The 21835-nt window shown below is 42.5% G+C and overlaps 1 long non-coding RNA gene across 2 annotated transcripts in view; it reads right to left on the reverse strand.

The window, feature by feature from the left end:
- Nucleotides 1–255: 255 nt before the first annotated feature.
- Nucleotides 256–21835, reverse strand: part of LOC147121842 (uncharacterized) — an 80789-nt gene continuing 59209 nt past the window's right edge. The window contains exon 3 of one of the 2 annotated variants that reach the window (XR_015077627.1): nt 256–339. This is a non-coding gene — a long non-coding RNA (uncharacterized LOC147121842). Of the gene's footprint in view, nt 340–19462; nt 21566–21835 lie in introns of those variants that run through there. The other variant, XR_015077628.1, reaches the window with a different exon arrangement.

Genomic DNA, 21835 nt, shown 5'->3' on the forward strand with positions numbered 1-21835 from the left:
ATAAAATAAAAAGCTCAAATGTCAAAAAATATGAAACGAAAAAATCTTCCACTAAATCTCAAATTTTCAGATGTTCACTGACCGGCTGAATATTTCATATATCTATGTTTAATATATTAAAAGTCTTGTCCTACACAAAATTCCTATTAGTACAGCATTTACTTCTATCAAACTTCTCATTCACCCTTCTTAGTCACTCTTAATCACAGTCAAATTTATTATAATTATACCCCAATTATATTCTAATATATGCACACTTATTTTACTTACCCATGTTTGGCCAATTCTAGTGCATGATTGACTGCAGACCCTAATCCATGCCTTTCACTTCCTCAGCAGCTATAGTACACCAAGTAAATTAAAACAAACTAAAACACAGTTGAACAGTTCTGAGAGCTAGGCATGGATGTATGAAAGTATAAATATTTTAAATAAGGTTAATTTTAACCCAACCCGCCTGTTTTATACACCACTCGATTTTACTTTCCACCGCCCTCAATGGAAAGTAAAATGGGGAGGGGGTGTAAATCCGGCGCCTGATCCAATCCCGTCAATTTCTCACTGAGCAGGTTAGGTTAAAATCACCCACAATGATTCTTATAATTAAGATAATTTATAATTGTGACCTCCTCCCTTCAGCTCCCTCTCTTTCAGATGCAAAGCATTCTTAAAATGCCATGTTTCAGCTTCCTCGGCTCCAGCTCGCCTTTTGACATGTCAAACAAACCAAGCCAAGGTTCTGACTTGCAGCCTTACCTGCACCCAACCCCTGCATTCATTTTGAGAACACAGATGGCTGAAAGTAGCACACACCTGCATTCTATTTAACAGGGCATAACGTTTCCATTCTGAAGAGAACAGCAATTCTACTCACAATGTAATCTGTGCCACACCAGATTCACTCATCTATAACTGAAACGGTACAATGTGTATACAATTCCTCTCCCTCATCTCTCACTTCCTGTGCCTCCAATTTACTGTAGGCAAATTTCTTGAAGCTGGTTGGTTCACATATGAATTTGTTCCAATAAGAAAGTAACATGCTGATGAATGCTGGGCTTTCTCCACAGTCCGCACTCTCAACATCTTAGGAACTGCAGACACTGGTTTAGTTCTTAACTCTTTTCAATTAACCGAGTGATAGTTCTAGGAAGAGTATTAACTCAACTCTCAGCTTTTCAGAGGCTTTATTTTAATCAAGTTATTGTGATAAATGTAGACTATTTAGATCTGTTATTATGTTACAAGCCTTATTTTCAATGTTATGATACTTCAGTTAGAACGGCTCAAAGGATTTTGAATTCTTTGAGTGATTTGATTGGTTCAGTCTCTGCTTTTTTTTTAAACTGGTAGATATATCAGATCTCTGATTTGTTGTTTTACAAACTCAAAGTTTAACCAATTATCTGCAAGAAGTTTGCATATAATTTGCCATGTTGACATCTGAAGTGTGACAGAAATTACACACAAATGCACAAATTTTACACTACTAGCAATCTCCCATAGCATTGCTCAGTGAGTCAGAGGGTACACTGAAAGCAACATGGGTATTGTGTCATGTAATTCACAATGCATTATCAGAGCCGCTGATTTACTGTGACTGAATATTCCAAATTCGATTTGTATTTCATGGTATTCTGGGATTTTACTCGTGTTTTGAGAATCAAATTGTGAAATTAGTTATTTTTCAATGAAAACTGCCTTGACTATTATATGTTCCTTTGCCTACATCATTTTTAATTTCATACTTTTTAAAGCCCAGGATACAGGGTAATTTCATAGGCAAGATGGAGCAGATTGAAAGTAGGTATCTGGCAATTATCAACACTCAGAAACGGGCACGGGTTTAGTAGCACTTTGAGGGGTTCTGTGCTTTGATTAACACTGGGAGGTGGGGTGGTCCTAGCACTTGGCAGCACTGTAATAGGTATCCTGGAGTTTAGCAACACATGGGATTTGGGAGCATTGAGGGGTTGCTCCAGGAGCTTACAGTGAGGGTCCCAAGACAGCCATCACGGGATTTGGTGCATAGGGTCTAGCAACACTGGTGAGGAGGACATGAGGGCAAGAGCACCCAGAGTTAGGCAGCACTGATGGAAAGGGGTACCAGGCAATGGCAGCAATGTGGAATAGGATGAGGGAAAGGGGTCCCAGGGTGTGGGAGCACTGGGGATATATATATCCACACATGCAGCAGCTGGGAATAAGGCAGGCTGAGAACCACTGTCCTGCCTCACATCAGTAAGTGTGGTAGTTGGGCAAACTGGGAGCCGTATAGCAGTTAGCTGTAACTGATGGAGCTGTGTATTCTTTACAACAACAACTTGCATTTATAGAACGCCTTTAACATAGTGAAACATCCCAAGGTGCTTCACAAGATTGTTATTAAACAAAAGTGAACACTGAATCACAAGGATATATTAGAACAGGTGACCAAAAGCTTGGTCAAAGAGGTAGGATTTAAGGAGATTCTTAAAGGAGGAGAGAGAGGTAGAGCGGTGGAGACACAGAGAGTTGGAGATGTTTAAGGAAGAAATTCCAGAGCTTAGGGCCTAGACAGCTGAAGGCATGACTGCCAATGGAGGGGTGAAGGAAATCGGGGATGCATAAGAGGCCAGAATTGGAGGAGCATCGAGTTCTCAGAGGGTTGTAGGGCTGGAGGAGATTATATAGAGAGGGGAGAGGCCATTGAGGGATTTGAAGGATGAGAATTTTAAATTTGAGGCAATACTGGACAAGGAGCCAATGTAGGTCAGTGAGCACAGGGGTGGTGAGTGAACGGGACTTGGTGCGAGTTAGGACACAGGCAGCAGAGCTTTGGACGAGCTGAAGTTTACAGAAAGTGCAAGGTGGGAGGCCGGCCAACAGAGCAGTGGAATAGTCAAATCTGGAGGTAACAAAAGCATGAATGAGGGTTTCAGCAGCAGATGGGCTGAGGCGGGGTGGAGGTGAGCGATATTACGGAGGTGGAAGTAGGCAGATTTGGTGATGGGGAGGATATGGGGTCGGCGTAGTGTCCGTGTGTTGATAGAGACACTGAAGACAGGAGTTGGTTCATAGGTGTTTACTAAGCAAAGTCTGCAGGGGTACTAACGGATATAACACAATATACAGGCTTATATAGCCCGAGTGGCCATTACCGGCATTACAGCACATATGGGGCTCTTAAAGGCACATACACGACAATTCCTCCCCTTTTAGCTAACCAGTACATCATATTTTAAGTATTACATGTTATAAGAAAAATAATATACACATTGTTGTAGTTAATTAATTATAAGTCAGTCTCTCTGGAGGCTTCCTGACTCGGTCCGGATAACGCCTCGGTGGTGTAGTAGTTTCTGGTGGTGTAGTAGGTTCTTTTGGCAAGGCTGATTCGGCTTGAATGCCAGTGTCGGGTTAATCGGGTTCCAGTATCACAGGATCGGAGGTAGATATGGGTATCTCTACTTCATCGTTCGGCGTATAGAGTTGTGGTGTAGGTTGTCCCTTTTCGGATGACTCTATGATTTGGTCAGCATGGCGCCTTATTATGCTTTCTCCGATGTCCACGGTATACATCAGTGGTCCTAGTCGTGTGCAGATAGTTCCAGGCTGCCATTTCTCGGTACGGTAGTCCCGGGCCAAAACTTGTTGACCTATCTGGAAGGTTCTCGTTGGCCTTTCATTCATGCCTTGAAACTGCCGGTTCTCCACGTCCCTTCTGATGTTGGGCTTGACCAAATCCAGCCGGCATCTTAGGTTTCTATTGAAGAACATCATGGTGGGAGTTTGGTTGGTAACCATATGTGTTGCATTCCTGTATGCGAACAAGAAGTTATCCACCTTGTGCTGAAGTTTTATGTCTTCATTACCCATGGCCTTTATGGCCTTCTTGAAGGTCTGGACAAACCTTTCAGCCAATCCATTGGTGGCGGGATGGTATGGGGCGGACGCGTAGTGCTTAACCCCATTGTTTTTTAAGAACTTCCTGAATTCTTCAGACACAAATTGCGGTCCATTATCAGAACAGGTCTGTTCCGGCAGCCCATTCCTGGCAAATATGGTCCTTAATACTGTGATGGTTTTTTCCGTGGTGGTGGAGGGCATCTTTATTACCTCCGGCCACTTGGAGTGTGCATCAACCGCGATTAAGAACATTGAGTCCATAAATGGACCAGCAAAGTCGATGTGTACCCTTTGCCAGGGAGATGAGGGCCACTCCCATGGATGTAGAGGGGCTTGTGGTGGAGCGTTTTGGACCTTCTGGCATCCTAGGCAGCTCTTGGTCATTTCTTCGATGTCTCCATCGATACCTGGCCACCATACAAACGCCCTGGCTAGGTTCTTCATTTTCACTCCACCCAGATGCCCCTCGTGAAGCTCCTTTAGCACTTTATCCTGGAGTTTGGGTGGAATCACCATTCTGGATCCACACATCAAGGTTCTTCGGCACACTGACGGCTGTTCTCTTCTTTGCGAGAATGCTGGCAACAGTGGTTCGCCATGTGCTGGCCATCCCTTCACTGTTAAATCGTAGACCCATGAAAGAGTCGGGTCATTTCTCGTTTCCCTTTCAATGGCAGAATTTGTTACTGGTAGACATTCCACTATGGTAGAGTGGAACATCTCCATTGGGTCTACTGTAGGTGCCTCTTCTACCGTTGGCAATGGTAGGCGCGATAAACCATCAGCATTCCCATGCTGTTTTGATCCTTTGTATTCTATGTTGTATTAGTGTGCCCCTAAAAAAAGGGACCACCTCTGTCGCCTTTGCGCTGTCATAATGGGAACACCCTTTTTAGGGTTGAATATGGAGATGAGGGGTTGATGGTCAGTCAACAAGGTAAATTTTTGTCCGTGTAGGTAATGGTTGAATTTCTTTACTCCCCATACCAGGCTGAGTGCTTCCCTGTCGATTTGGGCATAGTTACGCTCAGCTGAGTTCAATGAGCGCGACGCAAAAGCTTTCGGCCGTTCCGAGCCATCAGGGAATTTACGCGATAATACTGCTCCTATGCCATAAGGGGATGCATCGCATGCCAGTCTGATTGGCAGTGATGGGTTGTAATGAGCCAAAACTTCTTTGGATGTGATTAAGTCTTTGCATTTATGGAAGGCACGTTTGCAGTCTTCATTCCATTTCCAAATTACTCCTGTTTGTAGCAGTTCATTAAGAGGGTGTAGAAGAGTTGACAAGTTCGGTAAAAATTTATGATAGTAATTTATTAATCCCAGGAACGACCTTAATTGTGAAACATTTTCAGGTGCTGGGGCTTTTATGACAGCTTCAATTTTTTCAGGTGACTTATGCAACCCTTCCTTATTTATTATGTGGCCACAATATGATATTTGATTTCGGAAAAATTCGCACTTGGGGCGATTTGCTCGTAGGCCCCGTTCTCTCAGCCTAGGTGCTCGTTGTCGTTTTCTCCTGTTACAAGGATGTCGTCTAGGTAGCATTGAGTCCCCGGAATCCCTTGGAGGACTTGCTCCATAGCTCTTTGCCAGATAGCTGGAGCGGATGCTACTCCGAAAACCAGTCGATTGTACTGGTACAGACCTTTGTGTATTTATCGTGAGATATTTTTTTTTTTTTTTTTATAAAAAGAGGCCTCTTCAGCCTCCATCTGTAGATATGCCTGTGCCAAGTCAATTTTGGTGAAACGTTTCCCTCCAGATAGTGAGGCGAAAATATCTTCTATCCTTGGAAGAGGACACTGTACCGTGTGAAGGACCGGGTTTACAGTCACCTTGAAGTCCCCACAGATGCGAATTTTTCTCTGTTCTTCAGATTTATCATTCTTCAATGCTTTCTTCATGACTGGGACGATGGGTGTTGCCCACTCGCACCAATCTACTTTAGATAATACGCCTGCCTTTTCCAAATTCTCCAGCTCTGCCTCGACTGCTGGACGAATTGCGTATGGCACCGGTCTTGCCTTAAAAAACTTGGGAATTGCTGCATCTTCCACTTTTATTGAGGCGGTGATGCCTTTCAAGGTTCCTAGTTTCTCTTGAAACACATCCTTGGCGTTGGCCAAGATGTCTTTTAATCGTTCAGGTATGACGTCATCATCATTTTTTTCCTTACTGGTCACCGTCAGTGCCTGAATGGAGTGCCAGTCTAAACGTATTTTCCTGATCCATTCACGTCCCAACAGCGGTGGACCACCATCTTGTAGAACGTATAAATACAACTTCTGTATTTCCTTGCCGTTGTATGCAACAGGCACCCTTATTTTTCCTTTGGGGTATACTTTCTGCCCCGTATATGTTTTCAAGATAATGGATGTGTCTTTTAAAGGTATATGCGGAAATAGCTGCTCGTAATCCCGTCGATTTATGACGGTCAGAGCTGATCCTGTATCTAGCTCCATTTTAACTGGGGACCCTGCTATTGTGAGGGTAACCTAAATGGTCTGGTAATCTTCTTTGGCAATTACATTATGTAATTTGAGAGAGCTTAGTCTCTTGCTCCCGGAGTCGCTATCGCTCTTCTGGTCTTCGGAGCTACTGTCCGTCATCATTTGTACCTTTCTGTGCTTTTCCTCATTGATTATTTTCCTGTTAGTGGATTTTTTGTTTCCAGATCGGCACACACGTGTAACGTGTTCCATCTTTCCGCATTGCCTGCATGCTTTGTCCTTGAACCAGCAGTCCCTCTGGTCATGGGTGGATCTGCCGCAGCGATAACATCTCTCGAAACTCCGTGTCATTTCATGGGTGCCGAAGTCCTGTGGCCTTTGCTGTATCTCTGCAGCTCCTCTTGCACTGAAAGCCTTGTCCAGTGTTAAATCTTTCTCAGAAAATAGCCTTTTTTGTGTTCCTACACTTAGGAGACCGCAGACGAATTTGTCTCGCAGAGAATCTGCCAGTCCTGCCTCGAATTGGCAGTGTAGGGTATCAACAATCTCCTTAAAATTCTTGTCCATTGGTTCGGCTGGAGTGATTAAGTTTCGTAACAGCTTGTATGTCTTTGCGCCCATTAGATCCAGAAATACTGAAGCTTTTTTCTCATCTTCTATTCCATTTGCGGTGCAATATACCTCCACTCTTTCCACATGTGGTCCAATCCTCGATCTCGTTATCAAAAGCATCAATATTGCCAGAATTAGGCAATTTAGAAAAGATATGGCACTTCCCGCGCTTTTCTGCAGAAAAGATATGGCGCTTCCCGCGCTTTCCCGCCGCTGCTGCCGATGACAACGCTGTTTTCCCGCGGTTTCCGTTCTTTTATTTATTTATTTATTTATTTATTTACAGTTCGAGACTCGTTCCCGCCGGACTCTCTCTGTCGGTCTGAACGCCGACCTGCTTGCAGCCGCGGCCGTCTCCCGAGTGCTCCCTCCCCGTCTGTTACTGCTTGCCTCCGCTTTCGCTGCTTGGCCCAGCTGTAGAGCCAGCCGCTGGAGCCCCAGCCTGACGCCCAGGAAGGATTACCGCAGTACCTGCCACCAGCTTGGCCAGCTGGTGAAACAACAGCTTCTTTCACTTCTTGATTCTTCTGGACGCCAGAGGAATTGATGTCCTTGAGGTGCTGCCGAATTGTAGGTAAGTCCGTTTCCACTTCGTCGCCACTGTAGTGTCCGTGTGTTGATAGAGACACTGAAGACAGGAGTTGGTTCATAGGTGTTTACTAAGCAAAGTCTGGAGGGGTACTAACGGATATAACACAATATACAGGCTTATATAGCCAGAGTGGCCATTACCGGCATTACAGCACATATGGGGCTCTTAAGGCACATACACTACAGTCGGAAACTCAGCTCAGGGGTCAAACAAGATGCTGAGGTTGCGAAATGTCGGGTTCAGCCTCAGAGTGGCCAGGGAGGTTTAGCCACTTCAGTTGTGGTAGGCGCAGGATTGTGAGTGGCACAGACGTGAGCTATTAGCATGAAGCTCTCTGCCATTAAGTCAAGCAAGGTGAGGGGCACGGTGACATTTACAGAGGCAACAATAAATAAATCTTTGCGAATGTTGGGAAAGAGAGAGTGCGTAGATGGTGGTTACTGTAGTTGCCAGAATACTTTGATGTTAGTCACCAACTGGTGGTAGACCTCTCATTGCTGACACACTGGGGCAGTCGTTTCTGATGACACTATGTGCCGCCAATTGCTCACTATTAGAGACCTTAAGAGTTGAGAAGACAGAGGAGCGAAGTGTGAACATGTAGCAGGTGGGAAGTGAACAGAGAGCGCGGAGTACGGTAGCATAGTCGTTATGTTACTGGGCTAGTAATCCAGAGGCCTGGACTAATGATCCGGAGACGTGAGTTCACATCCCACCATGGCAGCTGGGGAATTTAAATTCAGTTCATTAAATAAATCTGGAATAAAAAGGAAATCTGCCATCCGTACCCGGTCTGGCCTATGTGACTCAACACCCACAGCCCTCTGAAATGGTCTAGCAAGCCATTCAGTTGTATAAGGTGGCTCACCACCACCTTCTCAAGGGCAATTAGGGAAGGGTAATAAATGCTGGCTTTTAGTTCAAACTCTATTTCGTTTTATTGATTGATTTTCGTTGTTCCCGATGCTTGATTTGTTGTAGCACTTTTATGTTCCGATTTATTAGCATTTTATGAATGCAAAAAATGAGCTAATCAAAAAGTAAGACAATTAAGAATAAGGCAATCAAAGTGTGTGACTTGAAATACAGGCAATGCATTTCTCACAGTAAGTGGAGTGATCTACTGATTTATAAGGACGGGGTGTTATATGATGCAATGCAATGTATTATTTAGGGCACATTGCAAATTGGACTGTGATTGAGAGCTAGACGCACACAGCATTTTATGATTGCTTTGCATCTATAAGCCAGTGTGATGCATTCATTCATACTATTTTAATATATCTCCCATGTCATCGCTCACAGTAAATTGGACTATATGCAGCTTTATAAGAGTACTATACCATGTAATGCACAATTTGTTGTTCTTCTGTTAAGGTGGAGTTATATGCCTTTAAGATCACAAGGTCAAGTATCTAAGTTAAGAGAGCCTCAGGTCATTTGGAGTTCAATTGTTGCTTGGTGAGGAAACTTTGCAAATTGAAAAGTGCCCATCAGTTGCAAGCTTCAGCTCAGAAGCACAATGCATTTTTAAAATGGTTTTGCCTCTGTAACATGGCGTGATAAATGTAGTGCGACTACAAAAAAAACTATTAAAAAAAACTAAATCTAACCAATTATCTATCTGGGAAGATCAATATATTCCAAATAACCAACCAACTGGGAATCTGAAAACTTAAGGTTTCTGGTCCTTCAACCTGACCAATTTTACACCAGCCGTGACAGTTAAGTCACAAAATCACAAGATAATTACAGATGAGAAACCCCATTCGGCCCATTTTAGTTCATCCATCCAGAAAGTATCGTATGTACCTCAAAAAATCACCTCTCAAACACCCCTTTTCCAAGCAGAAAAGCCCAAATTTCTTCAGTTTTTCTTCATAACTTAAACTTCTGACAATAGGCATAAGCCTCATGACTCCACTGCCACCAGTAACTGAATGTCTCTCTTGTGCCTCAGTGACCAGAACTGGACATGTCAACTCTAATGGTTCTCAGACATTAAGTACCGTTACCAACATGCTTTACAAGAAAGCAATAGATCACCAATTATACAGGTAATTTCTCACAGTACTTTTCTCATTCAAATTGTTAAAGGGAGGTTGTTACAAATTCGGGTCTGCCAGAGCTATTTTCTCAGGTTCAGAGACATCAGTTGCTCCTCTAAGTGGACCCCATGCCCTTTATATGCCAGAGTGAACCCACCCATACAACAGCGTAACCTAATGGTGCAATAATGATACCCCTTTGTGATCTGAACTGGTTATGTGTCATTCACACATGTCTCTCCAATCTTTTTGAAGGTGGATCGAGAAAATACTTGGCAAGACGAGGTCACATATGAATTGTTATGCTACTTTATTTCCAAGCAACATAACATACAGAGCAACAGCTATAGTCTGACTCACTTAATTCAATCAGTACAACATGGCTTTGCATAACAGTACAAAGACAATGGAAATGCTACACTTCTCCACATCAATGGGTCTTTTTGCTTGATTTAAAACAAAGTAACTCCTAATTACTCTCCTACATTCTTCTTTTGAGCCTGGACAAAGCTTACCCTTGCAGCTTTCTGTTTAAAACTTGACTATCAATTAGTGTTTGTTACTTTTTATCTTCATGTTTGTGGCCAGAATGGACAGCCTGCCAAACAGTCCCTGTCAAGTGCATAGGACTCCCAACATAATGAGTGTTAGGTGTTCACTGATTACCAAGACAGGCTAATGAATTGCTTACTGTTTACAGTTTTTGGGGAAAATAACTTCTAATCCATTACCATAGTAACAACCTTTCAGACAGAGCAATCGCAGTCAACTGATCCATGAATGTAAGCAGATGATAGCTGCAAACATTTTTATCATGGTTTCTCTCATGCCAATACTTGAAGGAAGCATTACTGCACTTGGGTAGGGGGTGGGTGCAGAAAGCATGTGGTCTAGCTAGTTCTGCCTGGGAACATCTTGCTGGGCAAAAAAATCCATAAATCTTTGGATGACGAAATTAGTGAACGTCTTAATCTAAATGTACACTCTCGGGAGCCGCAAGCCTACATTTCGTTGTACTGCACTTGTGCACTAACAATGACAATAAAGTTGATTATGATTATGATTATGATCTTAGTATTTAATATTTTTTAACATCACTGATGTGAAACATGTATTCAAGAACATGGAGAGAGAGGGACACACTAGATTTTGAAAAGTCAGTTAACACTTAGGCTGCACTGTTAACCACTTGGCAATGAAGCATGATTGTACACTGCAAATTGCTTAAGACTCTGTTTCAATTACATCAGAAAGAAAAGCAAGATCCCAGACAAGGCATCGAGAGAACATTTGTGTCAGCACATACTCCATTGTAGCAACAATGCAGAAGAGGTTTCAGGGAAAAGCAGGCTCCTCCATCTTTTGAGCCCACTTGAAAGCTACCCACTGAAGCGCTAACCTTCCTTTACACAGCTTCCTTGTGGCGAATGTTCTCAAGCTTTCACCTATTCTTTAAAATCTTTCACCTAGTTCTCTAAAACAGATTATCTGATCATTATCACGTTGCTGTTTGTGGGACCTTGCTGTGTGCAAATTGGCTGCAATGTTTCCTACATTGCAACAATTCAAAAGTACTACATTGGCCGTAAAACACTTTGGGACATCCTGAGGTTGTGAAAGGCACTATATAAATGCAAGTTCTTTCTTTCTTGCTTCATTGTTGGCTTGCAAAGTATTATTCATGCTTTGGCAGAAAAACAGAAATAATCCATGTAAATGGCATCGTAAAACCAATGTTCTATACCGTGGAGCCGATTTACAGGAACATACATTAATAGCTGACTAAACGCACCATTGGAGTTTGGTGTCAGAAATCTGCAGTATTTTGAAGTAACAGGAGCCACTGGGAAAGTTGTTCTCATTGCTCAGTAAACATAAAAAAAACCTGCACAAAAAAAATAATAAAACAAAGGAAAATATGGTAAGCAAGTTTTCCCAACCGCACCAAGACCTAAATAAAAGAGTTAAAGTTGAAGTCGAAGCAAATAGCATGGATGCTTTTAAGGGGAAGCTAGGTAAGTACATGAGGGAAAAAGGAATAGAGGGATATGTTGATAGAGTTAGATGAAGTAGGGTGGGAGGAGGCTCTCATGAAGTATAAACATTGGCATAGACCAGTTGTACCGAATGGCCTGTTTCTGTGCTGTAAATCAAGAACATAAGAATGTAAGAAACAGGAGCTAGAGTAGGCCATTTGGCTCTTCGAGCCTGCTCCGCCATTCAACAAGATCTTGGCTGATGATCTATCTCATCTCCACCTTCCCGCACTATCCCCATATCCCTTAATTCCCTCCGTTCCCAAAAATGTAATGACCTCTGTCTTGAATATACTCAACAACTGAGCATCTCTGGGGTAGAGAATTATAAAGATTCACATCCCTCCAAGTGAAGAAATTTCCCCTCATCTCAGTCCTAAATGGCCTACCCATTATTCTGTGACTGTGACCCCGTGTTCTAGATTCCCCAGCCAGGGGACATTTTCCCAGCATTAACCCTGTCAAGCCCCTTAAAAATTTTATATGTTTCAATTAAATCACCTCTCATTCTTCTAAACTGTAAGAAATATAGGCAGAGTCTACACAATCTCTCCTCATAGGGCAACCCCCTAATCCCAGGAACCAGTCCACTGAACCTTCACTGCACTCCCTCTAAGGCAAGTATGTCTTTCCTTAGGTAAAGAGACCAGAACTGTACACAGTACTCCAGGTGTGGCCTCACCAATGCCCTTTATAATTGTAAGTAAGACTTCTTTACTCTTATACAGGAAACTCTCGTTTAAACGGCACCTAAATATCCGGAATTCTCTATTAACTGGCAAAATTCTCGCTCCGAAAACACCACCTTAATAACCGGCAATGTTGCAGAGTCCGAGTCTCCCGCGGTGGCCGAGTTAGTCAGTGGGGGTAGTTCTCCAAACTGCCACTACTCGGCCTCTTGGCGCTATCGGAAGTCGGAGCACCTCAAAAACCCTGTATCAGGAGTCTGACTCTCCCACGCTGCCGGTAGTCTCTTCTGATCCGCCATTTTACAGGGGTACAGTACTGTGTGTCTCCCACGCTGCTGGTACTCATTGGATTGCATTATGGAAATCCCAAAAGTTGGTCCAAGCAAGAGAGTGGTGTTAACTTTAAAACAGAAAATCGATATATGCCAACGACTAGAAAGGGGAGAGAAGCGTATCAACATTATGAATGAATTCAAAATTGGTTCGTCGACAATCTACGACATCAATTCGCAAAAGGATAAGCTGCTCAAGTTTTATTCAAGCTCGGAGACATCTAAGAGTGTAGAGAAATGGCGTACGCTTCATAAGCCTAAGCTTGAAGAGCTGGATACCGTGCTTTGTGAGTGGTTTTCTCTTAAGCGTTCAGAGGGTGTTCCGATTTCCGGACCCATGCTAATCGAAAAAGCAAAGGATTTCTACGCAAAGATGGAGCTCACTGACAAGTGTGCTTTCTCTGAGGGATGGCTAACGTGCTTCAAGGTACGGCACGGGATACGACGACTCGATATTTCTGGGGAGAAGAAACCAGCTGATCACGGCGCCGCAGAAGAATACTGCGATTATTTCAATCGGATTGTGCAGCAACATGATTTGTCGCCAGCACAGCTATACAATGCCGATGAAACTGGCTTATTTTGGAGGTTTTTGCCAGAATCAATGCTTGCTGGGGCTAGTGAGGCTAATGCTTCAGGTTACAAGAAAAATAAAGATCGTGTAACCGTGCTAACATGTGCGAACGCTGCTGGATCACACCTGGTTAAACTTCTCGTCATTGGGAAGTATAGAAATCCCCGTGCATTTAAAAATGTGAGGCATTTGCCAGTTGAGTACAAAGCTCAAAGAAATGCTTGGATGGATAAGGAAATCTTTTCGAATTGGTTCCATCATATTTTTGTTCCATCTGTGAGGGAACATTTCCGTAGAATAGGGAATAGGGATATTCCTGATGAACCAGTTGGCTTGGAATAAGTGTACAGTCAACCACCGTACTTTATACTGTACTGTACAGTCGTTTATAAGTTTTGTTTTACTGTTAAGTAATTAAAGAGTTATATCCATGTCAGCTGGGTCATCAGGATCTTGCACTTCAACGGATTCTTCAGGCACTTCCACTGCTTCAACTCTTTTGGAAGTTTTCTTAAACATGTCCCGGATGTCTGCTTGCTTAGTGGACTCTTGCCTTCTTTGTAGAAAGGTGGAATGCAGAATATGGAGGTGCATAACTTCTTGGGCAGAATAGCAAGAATGGCTTTCAGCAAATTTAAGTAATGAAACAAAATCTTCTGCAACTTTAGCCCAAGAAATCTCATCCTCTTCAGTTTCCATCTCACTTTCCTTTTCTTTCTTTGGATTCAAAACATTCTCCATTATTTCATCATCACTTAGCATATGCACAACAGCAACTTCTCTATCTGCATCAACCCACTGCTCAATATCACGTTCACTGAGGTGACGTAGAGGGTTTGCTGGGCCTACATTTTTCACCATGTCAGCCATTTCCATTACTGTAGTCCTCTTGGGGCAAACACTGAACCCATGAAATTCCTCCTCTGAAGAAGCACCTTCAGCAAACATTACAGAAGGCCACAATTTGCGCCAGGCTTGTCTCAAAGTGTGACCTTTCACCAAGTTCCAGGAACATGCAGCATTAAAGATGGCATCTTTAAGATTGTATTCCTTCTGAAATGCGTGAATACCTGTATTGTCATCTTGGCTTATCAGTTTACGTAGGGAGTCTTTCTTGTAATGACACTTGAGATTTTGGATAACACCCTGGTCCATGGGTCGTATGAGAGAAGTTACATTTGGTGGCAAATAAATGGTGAAAATATTTCCCGAAACCAACTCGGATTCATGCGGATGGGCTCTACAATTATCCAGCAATAAAATGCATTTGCTATCTTCAGGTTTCCCTATTCTACGGAAAAGTTCCCTCACAGATGGAACAAAAATATGATGGAACCAATTCGAAAAGATTTCCTTATCCGTCCAAGCATTTCTTTGAGCTTTGTACTCAACAGGTAAGTGCCTCACATTTTTAAATGCACGGGGATTTTTATACTTCCCAATGACGAGAAGTTTAACCAGGTGTGATCCAGCAGCGTTCGCACATGTTAGCATGGTTACACGATCTTTATTTTTCTTGTAACCTGAAGCATTAGCCTCACGAGCCCCAGCAAGCGTTGATTCTGGCAAAAACCTCCAAAATAAGCCAGTTTCATCGGCATTGTATAGCTGTGTTGGCGACAAATCATGTTGCTGCACAATCCGATTGAAATAATCGCAGTATTCTTCTGCGGCGTCGTGATCAGCTGGTTTCTTCTCCCCAGAAATATCGAGTCGTCGTATCCCGTGCCGTACCTTGAAGCACGTTAGCCATCCCTCAGAGAAAGCACACTTGTCAGTGAGCTCCATCTTTGCATAGAAATCCTTTGCTTTTTCGATTAGCATGGGTCCGGAAATCGGAACACCCTCTGAACGCTCAAGAGAAAACCACTCAAAGCACAGTATCCAGCTCTTCAGGCTTAGGCTTACGAAGCGTACACCGTTTCTCTACACTCTTAGATGTCTCCGAGCTTGAATAAAACTTGAGCAGCTTATCCTTCTGCGATTTGATGTCGTAGATTGTTGACGAACCGATTTTGAATTCATTCATAATGTTGATACACTTCTCTCCCCTTTCCAGTCGTTGGCATATATCGATTTTCTGTTTTAAAGTTACCACTCTCTTCCTTTTGCTTGGACCAACTTTTGGGATTTCCATAATGCAATCCAATGAGTACCAGCAGCGTGGGAGACACACAGTACTGTACCCCTGTAAAATGGCAGATCAGGAGAGACTACCGGCAGCGTGGGAGAGTCAGACTCCTGATACAGGGTTTTTGAGGTGCTCCGACTTCCGATAGCGCCAAGAGGCTGAGTAGTGGCAGTTTGGAGAACTACCCCCACTGACTAACTCGGCTACCGCTGGAGACTCGGACTCGGCAACATTGCCGGTTATTGAGGTGTTGTTTTCGGAGCGAGAATTTTGCCGGTTAATAAGAGAATTCTGGATATTTAGGTGCCGTTTAAACGAGAGTTTCCTGTAGATTGTAAATAGCCGAGGCCCAAGCACTGATCCTTGCGGTACCCTGCTAGTTACAGCCTGCCAACCTGAAAAAGTCTTGTTTATTCCTACTCTGTTTTCTGTCCATTAACCAATCCTCAGTTCATGCTAATATGTTACCCCCAATACCATGAGTCCTAATTTTGTGTAATAACCTCTTGTGTGGCACCTTATCGAATGATTTTTCAAAATCCAAATACACTACATCCACTGGTTTCCCCATTATCCATCCAACTAGTTACTTCTTCAAAAAACTCTTAACAGATTTGTCAAACCCGATTTCCCTTTCATAAAACCAGGTTGACTCTGCCTAATGATATTGTGATTTTACTCTGTTACCACATCCCGAAGAATCGATTCCAGCATTTTGCCTGCTACTGATGTCAGGCTAACTGACCTATAGTTCCCCGTTTTTTCTCCTCTTTTCTTAAATAGCAGGGTTATGTTTGCTACCTTCCAATCCTTGGGGACTGTTATAGAATCTAGGGAATTCTGGAAAGTTAATACCAGTGCATCCACTATCTCTCAAGCTACCTCTTTTAAAACCCTAGGATGCAGGTCGTCGGGTCCAGGGGATTTGTCGCCACTTAGTCCCATTAATTTCTCCATCACTATGTCTTTACTTATACTGATTTCTTTAAGTTCCTCATTCTCTCTAGACCCTTGGTTCCCCATTATATCCAGAATGTTTTTTTGTGTCTTCTACCATGAAGACAGATACAAAGTATTTGTTTAATGCCTCTGCCATTTCCTTATTGCCAATTATAATTTCCCCTGTCTCTGCCTCTAATGGGCCCATGTCTACTTTAACTTATCTCTTCCTATTTACATATCTATAGAAACATTTACAATCTGTTTTAATGTCTCTTCCTAATTTACTCTCATATTCCTTTTCTCTTTCCTTATCAATTTCTTGATCCTCCTTTGCTGAATTCTAAAATCCTCCCAATCCCCAGGCTTACTACTCTTTTTGGCAACATTCTATGCCTCTTCCTTTGATCTAATACTATCTTTAACTTCTCTTGTTAGCCATGGTTGGACCACATTTCCTGTGGGGTTTTTGTGCTTTAAAAGGAATGTATATTTGTTGTAAATTATGTATTAATTATTTAAATGCTAGCCATTGCTTGTCTACCGTCTTACATTTTAATGTAGATTCCCAATCTACCTTAGCCAACTTGCCCCTCATACCTACGTAGTTTGCTTTGTTTAGATTTAAGACCCTAGTTTCGGACTTAACTAAATCACTTTCAAACTCAATATAAAATTCCATCATATTATGGTCACTCTTCCCTAAATGCCCCTTTACTACAATGTTATTAATTAACCCTTTCTCATTGCACAATATTAGATCTAAAATAGCCTGTTCCCTAGTTGGTTCCTCAACATACTGATCTAGAAAACTATCTTGTATACATTCCATGAACTCGTCCTCCACATTATTACTGCAAATTTGGTTTACCCAGCCTATATGTAGATTAAAGTCTCCCATGATTACTGTTTTACCCTGGTTACATGCGCCTCTAATTTCCTGATTTATACTCTGCCCTACATTACAACTACTGGTTGGGGGTCAATACACAACTCCCACCAATGTTTTCTGCCCCTTGCTCTCTCTTAGATCCACCCAAACTGATTCTACTTCTTGATTTTCCAAGCCAAGATCCTTTTTCTCTACTGTCTTTATCCCATCCTTTATTATCAGGACTACCCCTCTTCCTTTTCCATTTTGCCTATCTGTTCTAAAAGTTATGTATCTTGGAATATTTAGTTCCCAACCTTGGTCACTTTGCAACCAGATCTCCATAATGGCTATTAGATCAAACCTATTCATTTCTATCTGCGCTATTAATTCATCTATTTTGTTGCGAATGCTTCGCGCACTCAGATATCGTACCTTTAGCTTTGACTTTTTTCTAGTTTTCCCTGATGTCACCTTAGTCACTGATGCCCTATTGTCACTCTGTCCCTTCCTGACCCCACTCTGCTTATTTTTACCCAAAACTCTGCTCTGCTCTAAAGCCTTGACATTTCCCTTGCTGCTTTTAAAATTACTCTGACTCCTCCCACCCCACCTTCCCGACTCCTCCCACCCTGCCTTCATTAGTTTAAAGCCCTTTCTACTGCCCTAGTTATTCGATTCGCCAGGACACTGGTTCCAGCCTGGTTTAAGTGGAACCCGTCCCAATGGAACAGCTCCCTCTTTCCCCAGTGCTGGTGCCAGTGGCCCAAGAAGCGAAACCCCTACCTCCCACACCATTCCTTCAGCCATGCATTTAACCTTCTAATCTGCTTATCCTGATGCCAATTCTATATTTTCCATGTACAAAAGTACTTTTACCTTTCCAAATAATGTATTCATTGGCTAATAAAAGAGGTGTATGGCCATCAGATAAGTACTCATATTCCTATTGGTTTGAATGAGAGAGGTGTCATTACAATTTGCCTCCATGACTCAACCACCTGACAAAAAAAAATTCCCAGCCTAAAAAAAGTAATTTTACACACGCAATTCACCCATCACTTGCCTGTACAGAACATTCAACTGCATGCCCCCTAAAGACATTACTAACTAAATCCTCAGTGCTGAAACTGCACCTTGGTCAATAAACTGTTACTGGAAGTACTGTACTAGTTTCCTCTGAAGTCTTTTTTTGAACTCTATTTGTCCTTTCATTGTTCAATGGAAGTGCCATGTGGGGAAGGGCTATCAAAACAGTATCACGCAGGACTTAAACGCTCTAAGTTTCACGTAACTTTTTTTTGTTAGTACTTTGCCTAATTGATTATTCATATTCCTTGCCAGTTTTCCCCTTTTGCTCAGCTCTGCTGAAGGTATATGGTCCACCGGGATGTGGTTCTCTAGGTATTGGGCACCCTCTGCTTCTTGGTCCAAATGGCCATTACTCTGGTGAGCCCAGACTGTGAGTGTTGGCAGGCTCTTGGTAGAGGCGTTGAGAGATGAGCCCAATCCTGCACTCTCCCAACATTTACATGTGCACACTTCCAGCAGGACTCGCTGGATAGCAGTCCGAAGTGACGTTCCCTAAATTCGGGCCACTCAGACCAATCATAGCACTCCCAACTAGCACCCCATCTGAGATCAACTAACTCCACACAGACTGGACATCAAACCTGGGATCTTCCATGGCTGCAAGGCTGTGAAACCCACTAGGCCATTGGGAGCGACTTCACTTAGCTCTTTACGAAAATGTTTCTACAACTGCTTTTTATGCTTTGTATTTGCTTACTAACTTTTAACTTTGTACACTGATCAACAGATGGTTGTCTGAAACAAAAACAAAAATCACAATATAATTACACAATAGGCTACCTTTTTATTGGCAATGGGATAACACTAGGAGTTAAGATTTTTCTCCTCCCAATCAACCTCCTTATGTCTGAAATAATGCCCCCGGCAAGTCTAACATGCATCAAATCACCAGTAATTCTTTCTTTCCTCATAAGACCATGCACCCACTCCTCCTCAGGGCATAGGTGGGATGGATGGTTTGTTCCCTGAACACCCAACGTTCCACTGACAGGCTTTCAAGATGACTGGGAGAGGAGCCTGGTTCAGATTCTGCATCCAATAACCTGCCCTCCCCTCCCCTACAAGTATTAATATACTAAGCACTACATTTATTTAATCAGTCTGTTTCATGTTGAAATATTCCACGAGATTGTATAGATTTTTTTTAAATTGCAGTAACCGTTAGAAAGGAAAAGAACTTGCATTTATATATTGCCTATTGTCAGTCAGAAACCTTCCAAACCACTTCACGTACAAATTGTTTTGCAGTGCAGTCAACATTGCAGTGTCACCAAATGCAGAAGTCACTTTGCACACAACAATGTCCTACAAACAGCAAGGAGGTGAATGTCCATTTAATGTGTGCTGTGGATGTTGGTTAAGGGAAGAATATTGGCCATGAAATCAGGAAAATATCCCACTCTTCTTCAAATAGAGTCATGGGATTTTTACAGTCCAACTGTTGAACCGCCACAACATGCAGACGCCTCATCCAAAGACCGGAATCTCCAACAAGCCTCAGCACTGCACGGGAGCACCAGCCTAGACCATGTGCTGAAGTCCTAGTGTGTGCCTGAACCAACCATCTACAGACCTAGAGACAAGAGCTACTAACTGCGACAAGCAAATACACATTTCACCTCTATTTGGCATCTCTGACTGAGCTCAGAAACTCAATGGCGTATGAAAGTATGACACTGTCCATCAGTGATACAGCACAATGAGTCATTCAGGTGATCCAATACAAGTCAGTCTGACATTTTTATTAGGTATCTTTCCACTTTGATTACAGTTAACCGCATATGACACTAGCCCTCTCATGATCTGAGACTTTGGAAAAAGGAGGGACAAACACCAAAGACTTTGGTTTAGGTTATAAACTACAGTTTTATTCAACATAACAGACAAGACACAATGCAGCAGCTCCTTGCTCAAAAAATAATCAAAGACTCTACACTTAACAAAGCACACTGAAAATATTAAACCTGAACTAGTGTCTGTGCTGTAACTCTCATACATGGGGATTCATAATGGCCCAAAGAGCTTCCTGAAGGCACTCTACATAAATTGCACTGTACCAAGAGCCGACGAGCTGGGAACATAGCATTCAGGTTACACCCTTTGAAGATGAAAACTGGGATGCAAGAGAACAAAAGGTACCTTCCACAGTCATACCAAGTTTATCAAATTAACATGATGGCTTCCTGAGCTCCAGCAATTTTATGTTACCCAGTATTTCACCTTGATTTTACTAATTACAGGACAAAGTAAGCAGTAAATGTTTAAGGGTTTTTACTTGCTCTGCAATCAAAACATTTCTGTAGGAGTATAATGCCTCTGAAGTGGCATTTTGCATATCAAACAGCAATCTGCAACTGCTCCAGCATGTGTAAAAACAAGTTAGCAGAAACCAAATTTAATAGGACCAGGCAGATTTCACAAACAGATACCAAAACTATAAGGACTTTGTTTTGAATTCTCAGAATCACTTTTGACTGATTTTCATTGACAAAAAACTCAAAAATCCTTTTCATCAAAATGAAAAATGCAGGTTAAGGTCATGTTAAGGTCAGCAGCGTAATGCTAAAAGTCTCTCTTTACAAAGTTGCTCGGCCATCACCTGGGAGTTAGCACTGTTGCCTCACAGCGCCAGGGACCCGGGTTCAAATCCAGCCTCGGGTGACTGTCTGTGTGGAGTTTGCACATTCTCCCTGTGTCTGCGTGGGTTTCCTCCGGGTGCTCCGGTTTCCTCCCACAGTCCAAAGATGTGCGGGTTAGGTTGGTTTGGCTATGATAAATTGACCCTTAGTGTTAGGGGATTAAATACGTGGGGTTACGGGGATAGGGTGGGATATGTGTCGGTGCAGGCTCGATGGGCCGAAATGGTCTCTATCTGCACTGTAGATTCTGTGATTCTGTGAGTTATCTAGTCAGCCCGAGGAGAGCAGGTGGAATCATTACACCACTGGGCATCATTCACCATTCTCTATATAACAAGCAATTCAGTTTTATGCTAAGGTGCAACAAAAAGTAATAATCACCCAATAATCAACATACTTTTCTTCCACATTTAGCACAAATAACGTACAGTTGGCTTTCAATGAAAATATAAATATTTTGTAACTAGTACAACTGCAATAACCATCAGTAATCAGGTGTTGGGAGAAACACCCTCCAATTCTAACTGCTGCGTCTGGTACATATTTTCAAAGACAGCAATATCAGCGGTCAATCTCCAGGATTACTTGCACTGTCTCAACCTGGCAGGATGTCATAGGGAACCATGCACTTGAAGCAATAGAGCAAAAGCAGCATCTTGGCAGCTGATTAAAAGAGAGCAATGGGCGGTTAAAACCTGTCGCCAGCAGGAAAGGACAAATGTTTACATTTTGCTGCAAAATATTTAAAAGGAAAAGAGCTGAAGAGATTTTTAAAAAACCACAAACTTCACGTCAGATATCACATAGCAGCCCTAACAGTAATAAATAAATGGTTGGCTGCTCCCTCATAGCAGAGAAGCCACATAAAAACATCCTTTTTATATCATGCATGTCTTGTTAAAATAGGGTATTTAATGATTTCCAACCTTAGAG

This window comes from Somniosus microcephalus, chromosome 3 (assembly GCF_052327205.1).
Source record: "Somniosus microcephalus isolate GS21.2 chromosome 3, FLI_Smic_1.0, whole genome shotgun sequence".
Lineage (NCBI taxonomy): Eukaryota > Metazoa > Chordata > Chondrichthyes > Squaliformes > Somniosidae > Somniosus > Somniosus microcephalus.